Source organism: Alligator sinensis, unplaced genomic scaffold (genome assembly GCF_000455745.1).
Source record: "Alligator sinensis unplaced genomic scaffold, ASM45574v1 scaffold628_2, whole genome shotgun sequence".
NCBI classification, from domain to species: domain Eukaryota; kingdom Metazoa; phylum Chordata; order Crocodylia; family Alligatoridae; genus Alligator; species Alligator sinensis.
The window spans coordinates 7,235,908-7,245,033 of NW_005841833.1; the positions used below are offsets into that span (position 1 = coordinate 7,235,908).

A 9,126-nucleotide genomic window follows, 5' to 3' on the forward strand; every position below is an offset into this window, starting at 1 on the left:
TTAATATCCATTAAATCTTTCTTTTTTTGCTACAGTGTCATGCTGGCTTTCACTGCGATACACTGCAGCCCTCAGGTTCCCTTCTACAGTGCTGCCACCTCATCAGTTGTTATTCATTTTGTACTTTTGCATTTGATTTTTCCGTCTAGTCCAGTATGCTTCTGGGAAGGCGAGTTAGGCTGCTGGTCCATAACTACTGGGATTTCCCTGCTTTTAAATTCTTCTGGCCTCCTGTCCTTCATGTATTCTCAAAGATGATCGCTAATAATTTTGGACTCGCTCAGCTAGTTGTAGTATCTGAGAGTAAACTTCAGCAGAGTCTGTTGACTTGAATACATGTCACTTGTATCCAAAATATCCTTTACCTTTTTGTTTTTGGTCTGTACTCTTGCCTGTGCTCCAAGCCCTTGAGCTGAGTTGTATTAAACTTCCTGTCACAAATAACTTTGCTTTGGTAAAGACCAAGGCAAACCCCTCGCTGAGTATGTCAGCCTTCTTCGCTTTGTCCACTGGTTGCTTATCTTCCTTCAGTGATGTTCCCGCGCGTTTCTTCCTTTTTTCTTGTTGCTGTTGTCTTCCTCTGCATGTGGCTCACTTTGCACTCTTGGAAACAGAGGGAAGTTGTTTCTGTGCCATGCTTGCATGGTGTGAAAGTGGGCTTGAAGGTCTTGGGGCTCTCGAGGTACCCCAAGATTGGCCACGTTGGAAGCTGGCTCTTCCTGTGAGGATACCAAAAAGCTTCTGAGAACTGTAGCCTGAGAGTCTCGCTGTCGGTTGACGGGAGTTGCTAACAAAGTCCCATCGGTGCTGGCTCGGTGACAGTCCCTTTCAGGACTGGGGGAAGCATCCTGACCTCCCGAGCGGTAGGAAGAAGATGCAGAGGTGCTGGCCCTTCCCGGGTCAGGATTTCTAAGAAGCTCTTAAGCATGAGTAGGGCTGTGCGCTCCAGTGTGGCAGGAGAGGACTGAGCTGGACGACTGTGTCAGAGGCATGCAGCAGCGAATGGTTATGTTGTGAGCTGCGCTTGCGGAGCTGACCGCTTGGGTAACTTTGAATATTGTTCTGTTGGCTGGGAGATAGCAGCACTTGGTGAAACCAGTCATCAGACGGTTTGAAACTAAAAGCAGATGTGATTTTACTCTGGTTTTATGGAGACTTGGACTCCTGGCTACACATGATGCAAGCGGCTTTCCAGGGATTGGGATGATAAAGGAGTTCTGCTGGATCTGTCCAAAGCTTATCAGTAAAATCGCATAGACCTGTCTGTTGTATAGCTAATCGCCTCAGGCTCTGGTTATAGAGGGGTGCAATTCTGCTTGGGAGTTTTGCAGCTATAAACACCTAATAATCCATCATTCCTCTCTTCTCTGCCTGCTCCCACCAGGCCTGAGGTTGAATTTTGAAGGTCCCTTGCTCAAATGAAGAACCAAAGCCTAGGGATGGGCTGTGGCTGGAGTGGCTCAGTGTGGCACCGGGTGTATCTCGGCATTGTTTCAAGAGCACGCTAGGCGAAAGTGAAGTTAGGTGGGGGGTGGGGAGAGATGATAGTTTAGTGTGGTGTGTTTGTTTTTTGTGCCCCCCCTGCTGGGAAGCATAAAACCTCAATCTATGTTCCAGTAGCCAGCTGCTCCCGAGCATCGTCTTTCGTCTCTGCATTTCCCTCAGCGCCCCGGGGGAAGCTGTACCTTTGTGGTTCTTTGGCAGCTGCTGGACTTTGATGGGGACATGCCTGTTGCCTCTGCACTTGCTTCCCTTGGCAACCAGCCCTTTGAAGATGACCTCTTGCTGTTTGCCTGCTGTCTCTCTTATGTTGGATTATAGATGAGCGGTTGGCGTGGTGAGGGGGATGGGACGGGGTGTCGATTTTTAGCTCGCTTCCTCTGGGATGCCCCCTCGTCTGCAGCTCTGGCTCCCTTGTACGTGGCTAAATCGTTATTGCACAGAGGGTGTAAGCCTGGATGGTGTGTATAAAGCTGCTCAACTGCAGATGCTTCCTCGGCCTGATGAAAGGTTTTTAAACCTGAAAGCTTGCTAAGAAAAAAAAATGCCCCGCTATTTAATTTGGTCTAACGAAAGATCTGATACCAGATTAACCCAAGAACCTCGGCTCCCTCTCCCTGGCACTTGCTCCGCTGTGCTGAGAACGAGCTCGTTTTGGTTTGCAGTGAGGTGTTGCCCCCGTCTCTGCTCCCCTTCTTTTCTCTCTAAGTGTGTTGATCTTGGCTGTCCTGAAGGTGGCCGCCATGTCCCTCCTTCCGTGTACCTGTACCTCCCCTAGCATGGGCATTGGCACCTTCCTGGCACAGGGCAGCTAGCCTAGACTTAGCCAAGGTGCTGATGTGAAGAGGGAAGAAGAGCGGGATTCCCAGAGTGCCTGGCTGTTTGAAATACCACCTTCCTATTGAAGCTTGCCCATTTGTACTTTCAGAAAGTCTTGGACAAAATCCCTCGTGAGAGGCTGTTAAGGAAACTGAGTAGCTAAGAGGTGAGAGGTAAAGTTACCACGAAGGACAAGAAAACAGAGGGAATAAATTGCTAGTTGCCAACCTAGCAAAAGGTCAGTGGCGGGATGCTAACGTCAGTGGTGTGGTGACTGTTGTCAGTCGGTGGCCTCGAAAGCGTGGGGAGAGGGCAGCTCTCAAGTCGCTGCTTGGGGGAGCCGGGATGAGACGAGTAGGAGATGTTGGAGGCGCTGACGGGCGTGAGCAGGTGGTGCAGTGGCAGTGACTGACGGTCAAAGGAAGCGGGCTGGGCCTCGCTGAATGGTGGGATTTCACTGAACCACACAGCAGTGGCCAAAGCCAGGCCACTAGGATACACGAGAGGCTGCTCCAGGACCTTCTGCCACTTCTCAGAGCTGGAATGTCCTTGTCCAAAGCAACTCTGGTCCCTAGTCTCCACCAAAAAAGAAAAGGTGCGACAAATTAGGTGTTTGACAGAGGCAGGAATTATTCCTTCTGCTAAGGCTGCCTTGTGCGCAGGACTTCAGAGTGAGTAATCCTGTCCCGGGGCCTCTCTGTCCTCTGTCAGAAGTGATCAGTAACTCTGCTACTTGACTCCCATTGGCTCTGACGATGACCACAACAAGTGTCCAAGGGCTGTCCTACTCCTGTGTGATGTGGAGCTAGGCAGTCCACGCGGTTGGCCTGATTTGGGTCTTGTACGCAGGTCTTGCACAGCTCTTCATTGCCAGGCTCGCTACCTTGGTGCCAGTGTCGTCCAGTAGCATACTAAACAAAGCAAAGGGACTAGCGTCCGTCACCTGTTGTCTCCTCCTCCTAAGGGAGAAGTGTGTTTAGTGAAGAGTTAGTTTTGAGTTCTTATAGAATATACAGACGTGTACGTGCACATGCAGACATCCTCTGTGGCGGAGGTTCCCAAGTTCTTTCTTATTGCATACCCGCTCCCTGACTTACCAGCTGCCCGCATACTGCTACCAGCGCACACTTTGGATGTAAGGGGTTAAAATATAATTATTATTACAATGAAAAATAAATCTGCCATCTCACAATTTCTCCTGCATATCTCCCGGAGATGTTTTGCGTGTACCTCAGGGGTACGCATACCACAGTTTGGGAACCCCTGCCCTGTCGGCTTACTGGAAAAGCCCATCTAACCTGGCTACGATGGCTAACGTCTGTCATGAGGGTGTGTTCTCTCGCCCAGTCCCTGCAGAGAAGTGTGTGCACTAGTCCAGTCGTGCAAGTTGTAGCTCCATGCAGGCATTGATGTGAGAGATGGTGGGGTTGACAGAGTTCACGCCGCACCCGGAGTGAAACACAAGGAGTCCGAGCCTGGCCCTTTTACTCCGATTAGTGACATTTGTTGTCACCTCACACCCCCCCACCCCCCACCCCCACCCCCCATTATGTTGAGCCAAGCTCAGGGAGCTGTTTCTCAGATGGGGAATCTTTACCCTAATTGTAGGTAGGTCCATTGTCTTATCGGCCATGTCCCTGTTCTGGGGTGACCCTTGTTACTCTGCCCAGGTCATAGTTTGTCCTGAGGGTAAGGACGCTGCATCTTTTGCACTTGGTCAGGGGGATCGGAGGTCAGACCTCTTTGGCAGCCGGTGTCATCAACCTGTGGTGTTCTTTGCATAGTGTCCTTTATGCCCAGGTGTGCATTGTTCCTGAGGGCTAGCGACTGAGTCGCAAGCAACAGATTTCTTGAAGAACCTTTTGAGAGTTTGGTGGAGCCTAGCGCTCTTTGTTCAGGAACTGGGGCAATGATGGTTGTCCCACCGAAGCATAGAGACTGGTCCAGTGAGTTGCTGCCCGCAGCACTGTGAACTGGAGCATCTTCCTTCAAATCGCAGGCTGCAAACGGCCACTTCGGACCGTGGGGAAACGGGCGTTGTTCTAAAGAAACTGTCTCCTGCTGCCGGTCAGGTCTGTGCTGAAGGAGAGGTTCGTCCTAGTTGCGCACAGGAAGCGCCTGGCCTGGCACGGTGTGTGCACATCCTCCCCTGGAATCGGGTGCCATACTCTTTGCAGCCCTGCCCCTGCTCTCCGTCACCAAGTACTCGTGCAAGAAGCTCCTCTGGAGAGCTGAGTGGGTTAGCGCCTTGCCTCGGCCAGTTGGTCTTCCTGTTGAGTGAGTGGTGTGGGGACGCCTCTTCCCAGCCCCAGACGTTCCCTGGAGTGGGTTGAGCAGGCCCTGCTCTCTTGTGGGAAGCTCCCCCGAACCCTGCTCAAACTCTTGCCTCCAGCTTCCAGTGGGAAGTGTGTGCAAAGCTCCCTGGTGCCTCTCCCTTGAGCCCAGGCTGTTGTGCAGTACTGACGTGAAATGTGTACTGCAAGTCTCTGCTGCGTGGCATGGGACAAACTTGGTAGTTCATGAAGTACAAGGTAATCCTAGCCAGGCCATTAGTGTATTTTGGGCCATTCTCCTTTCATAGAGTGCCAGAATTCTTAGATTTTACTGTATAGCTACTGGCAGCAGTCTCCTGCCAAAATAGTCTATGAATGTATCATTTTACACCTAATTTTCCCTCCCCTTCCCCCTTGGTTGGTGGCATTATGCCTACATCTCTTGCCAGCATCTTTCCACCCATTAAAAAAATACTGGGGGAAGAAAAATCCCTGTGACTTTGTTCCTGCTTTGTTCTCTTAATGTTGTGAACACAGCGTTCGGACTTTGCCAGTGTAATTAAAGGCCTAGCACTTAAATTCTGGAGGGGAAAAACCTGCCCAAGAAAAAGTAATTTTGGATATGTACATCTTAGTCGGGTCTGTGTTTTTTATGAGATCCTTTGCGGGAATGAAAAGGGCAGAGGCCTTGGTGTGCTGACTTGCTCTTTCTCCTGTTGCATGCGGAGTTCCTAAAAGGGGTATCTGGGTTTAGGATAACTCCTGCTTCCTCCTGTGGGATTGCTGGGTGTCTGTGTGGTGCAGGTGGTGATGTTGGAGATGCCCACTGGGCTTGCTGGGTTGGGGGAGGTATGAATTGAACGGAATTGGCGGTTCTCCATCGTGTTTATGGAGGGAGGGTAGATCCACCCCGTCCGTGCATTGCAGGCACGCTCGGCTCTTCTGCTCTGGCGTGACGCACGGCTTCGAAATCCAGGCTGTTCTGTAAACACCCCTCGGGCCATGCCCCTTCTTGGGGAACGAGAGCCAGGGGAGCACTTCAGGAGAGCTTGATGCTTTTGCTCTTAAGGGAAAGTTGTGCGGGACCCTCGTGGGTTCCCTGCTGGCCACTGGGTCGAACCACACAGCAAGTGCTGATCGCCAAGAAAAGCGAGCTGCTGGAATATCCCGGTCCCGTAATGTTACATTTCACGGTGGTTTGGTTCCTGGCAGGATATCCTAGTCTAAAAATGCAGCGCCCTTAAACTGCTGTTGTACTTGCAGTGGATGGTAAATGTTGCTCTTAACCTTGCTAAGCCCTCGTCCCTGAGGAGTGCAGGAAGTTGAGGAAACGCTTCTGGCTTTCGCCCCTAGAAGAGCTGCTGTGTTCTGGCTGCTGCCAGGATGGAAAGTTCATCTGTTTCACTGGGCTGGAGGGACACTGGCAATCTCTTAAAAACGCTTCTGCTAACCTACCTCGCAGATCTGAAAAGACTCTTTTTTTTTTTTTTTTTCTATGTGTACAATGCTGGTTTTCCTATTTTTAATGGGACTTACTATTATTGCCTCTGTTTTATTTACTACTTTGTGCTCCAGCGTCTTTTGTGCCCCTTCTTCCCGGGGGCAGGGCTGGGGTGGTTGCCAACAGTGCTGCCGCGCAGATGTGCGTACCCTGGGCTCCTGCAACTCTTTGCTGGTGAGAGGGGGTTCATTGTAAATGGATGGGGGAGGTGTTCCTGCTGTTGCAACGGGGCCAGATGAGTCCACAGACTGACTGTTACTGGTAGCGCTGCAGTCCCAGCCGCAGATTTGGGAATGGAACTTGATAGTAATCGGGAAGTCTGTTTTCTGCCTGTCCTGAAGAATTAATATGAACCAAAAATGACGTGGTGGTGGTGGTGGTGTTGTTGTTGTAGACCCTGTAAAAAGTGACTGTCTTGGTGACTGAGAATGTAAAAGTGAAATAGCAGTTTAAAATTGCAAGAAATAAGGTGCTGACAACAGTAATTTAGGCATCAGACAAGCCACGCGGTGGATGCCAAATATTTTAAGACCCAGAGCGCGATGAAATGCATTATACTATTTACTGGGAAATCAAGACTGGATAGCACTCTGCATGTCCGTTGTAGCGCAGCAGAGATTATGTCAATGAAACATTTACCGCTCCTGTTTCATGGCTCTTGTAAAGTTTTGGGCTAGGTCTGCTTTTGTTTCATTCGCTAGCAGGGAGGAATTGTATACTGAAGGCAGCTTGCAACTGGGGCACTAGCCAGTCACCTTGCTGAAATCGTGGCCTGGGGAAAAGCACTTTCACTGCTGCTGTTCAGCTCTTCCTGCCCCCCCTCGCAGGAACGATCCCTGCCGTAAGAAGGGGCTACGCTTGGTAAACTACCGTGGCGGCACTTGGCGAACCACCAAAGGATTTCCACCTATTCAAGAGACCGTCGTTGGCGCTGGGGAGAGGTGGAACGTAGACGGGATTCGGGTGCTTAGCAGGGTTGTTTATATTAGTCTTTTGATTCAACTTGCTCCTCAGTGGTGAACTGTATCCGCTGCAGCTCGCACTGTGCCAGTACGGCCAGCTGACCAGGAGAGGGTTTTTTGGTAGCACGTGCAGTGTAATCGTGACCACTGGCTGTGTGTGCGCTAACAACTGTAGCAGCCAGACTTGCTGGAGGTGGAAGCTGTAGGGTAGGCATGGTTCAAATGGTGAATTGTAGCTCTGCTTAAGCTATTGACATCTAAAATGATGGCAAATGTGGAGAGAGGAACCTCTTCTGTCTGCTGCTCCAGAGTAATACAAGTCTTAGCTGGAAGAGGAGCAGTGCCCGAAGTCAGTCACCACAGTGGAAAGGGAGACATTTAACTCTGTCTGTCAACCCCCTTTATAAATTATTTTTTAAGTAACAGTATTCTAGAATAGGGCAGAAATGTTGGAGATCTGTCACTTTTTCCCCTGTTGAAATGCAGAGAACTCATGTCCAAGATGCTTTCCTTTGCCAAATGGTAAGACTAGCTGCTGCTTCACTGACAGCTTTGCTGTGTTGCAATGCAGTGTTTACAAGCTCTCGCAGCAAACCTGCAGTAGCAGCTGCTGGGCCAAGCGGTCCAGGCCAGGAGAAGGCAGAGCGGTGCCGTGACGGGGGCGATGCCTCGCTGGGATCAGCTATGAAGCATCTTGCGCAAGTGGAGCAGGCTGGGACGTCTGCTTTTTCTTTTAGCTTCCTCCCATTTTAGTTCTCCAAACCTCCTCCCAAAGCTTGCCTCCCCCAAAAAGGCTCGGCTGTTTCCCTACCACACCTCAAACTGCAGCCATTGACTTTAATTCTTTATTTTTCTCAAGGTGGCTTGGATTTTTGCAACAAATTGATGTAATTTTGCTATCTTGTGAGACGACATCTCTTATTTGTGCTGCTTGTATTCCAGTAAGCTGTCAGGACTTCTTGAACCTGTTTCCTGGCTTGGCACATGTTAAGGAGTAAGAAATAAGACCTTTCTGTTCTTGCTCATCACTAAGGGATGAATGCCCAGCTCCGGGACCCTGGCTGAGGTCACTAGATCTTCCAGCTCTGAGGTTGAGCTAGTTGGATGCTGACTGTTTCCCAATAACGTTGGTTTTTTTTTGTGTGGCCATTATCTCTCTATTTTGGGGTGGGGGGGAGGAATGGCATTCATTTACCCAGGTCTGCCTCTGCAGCAGCACCTTGCCATGTCAGAGTAAGGGCAGATGTTTAAAAGAGCTGCCCTTCCAACACCCAGCTACATCCAAGCGGTGTTCCCTAGGCCACCACTTACTCTCCAGGCACTGACAGGCTCTACAGAGTGAATTACGCCTTGTTGATTCACAGCCAACTGATCCTCACTACCAGGACTGGGAGCTCAGTTTCAAGAAGAGATTGGATAAGTGTTGGACAGGGAAGGTTTAGGAGCAGCACTTTGCATTCATGTAGGGGCTTGGGCCAGGTGGCCTTTGGGGTGCCTGCCAGTTCCAGGGTCCTATGACTTTAACTGTGTTGCAGCGGGAATAGTGAGGAGAGCAATTCTGTACATGCCAAAGTTTTAAAAAAAAAACGTTCCACCAGACTCTGCATGGACTCTTCTCCGAGCAGGAAGGCAGTGGCTTGCAAGGAACTCATTCGTACTGGTAAGACGTTTCCTTTTGCAAGCATTGTTAGGCCCCTAGTTGTGACAAACTCCTAGGGTGCTTACAGACATCGGAATAAAAACCAAAGAAGAGCCTTACTTTCAGGTTGGTGCACCCCACGCCAAGTGCAGCATATACCCAGAAGAGGAAGCCTGTCAGTTTGACCTGGCTCCCCAGCATCCGTATAGCTCACGCTCTTCAGCAGGGCTTTTTGGCACTTTTATCCAATAGCTGGTTGAATCAGCCAGAGCCAGGTGGCCTACCTGGGCCCAGTAGCTGATTGAATCAGCTATTAGATAAAAGTGCCAAAAAGCCCCACTGAAGCACACAAGCTATACAGACACTGGGGAGTCAGGTCAAACTGACATGCTTCCTCTTCCGGTAAAGCCCTTTTTTTAAATTAAGTGATTG

The 9,126-nt window shown here is 50.2% G+C and overlaps 1 protein-coding gene across 2 annotated transcripts in view; it reads left to right on the forward strand.

Annotated features, from left to right (window-relative positions):
* The first annotated feature begins 2,446 nt into the window (after positions 1-2,446).
* Positions 2,447-9,126, forward strand: part of ZNRF3 (zinc and ring finger 3) — a 68,919-nt gene continuing 62,239 nt past the window's right edge. Inside the window, exon 1 of one of the 2 annotated variants that reach the window (XM_006015230.3) lies at positions 2,447-2,557. The gene's annotated coding sequence lies outside the window, so the exon portion shown is untranslated. The remainder of the gene's footprint in view (positions 2,558-9,126) is intronic. The other variant, XM_025199778.1, reaches the window with a different exon arrangement.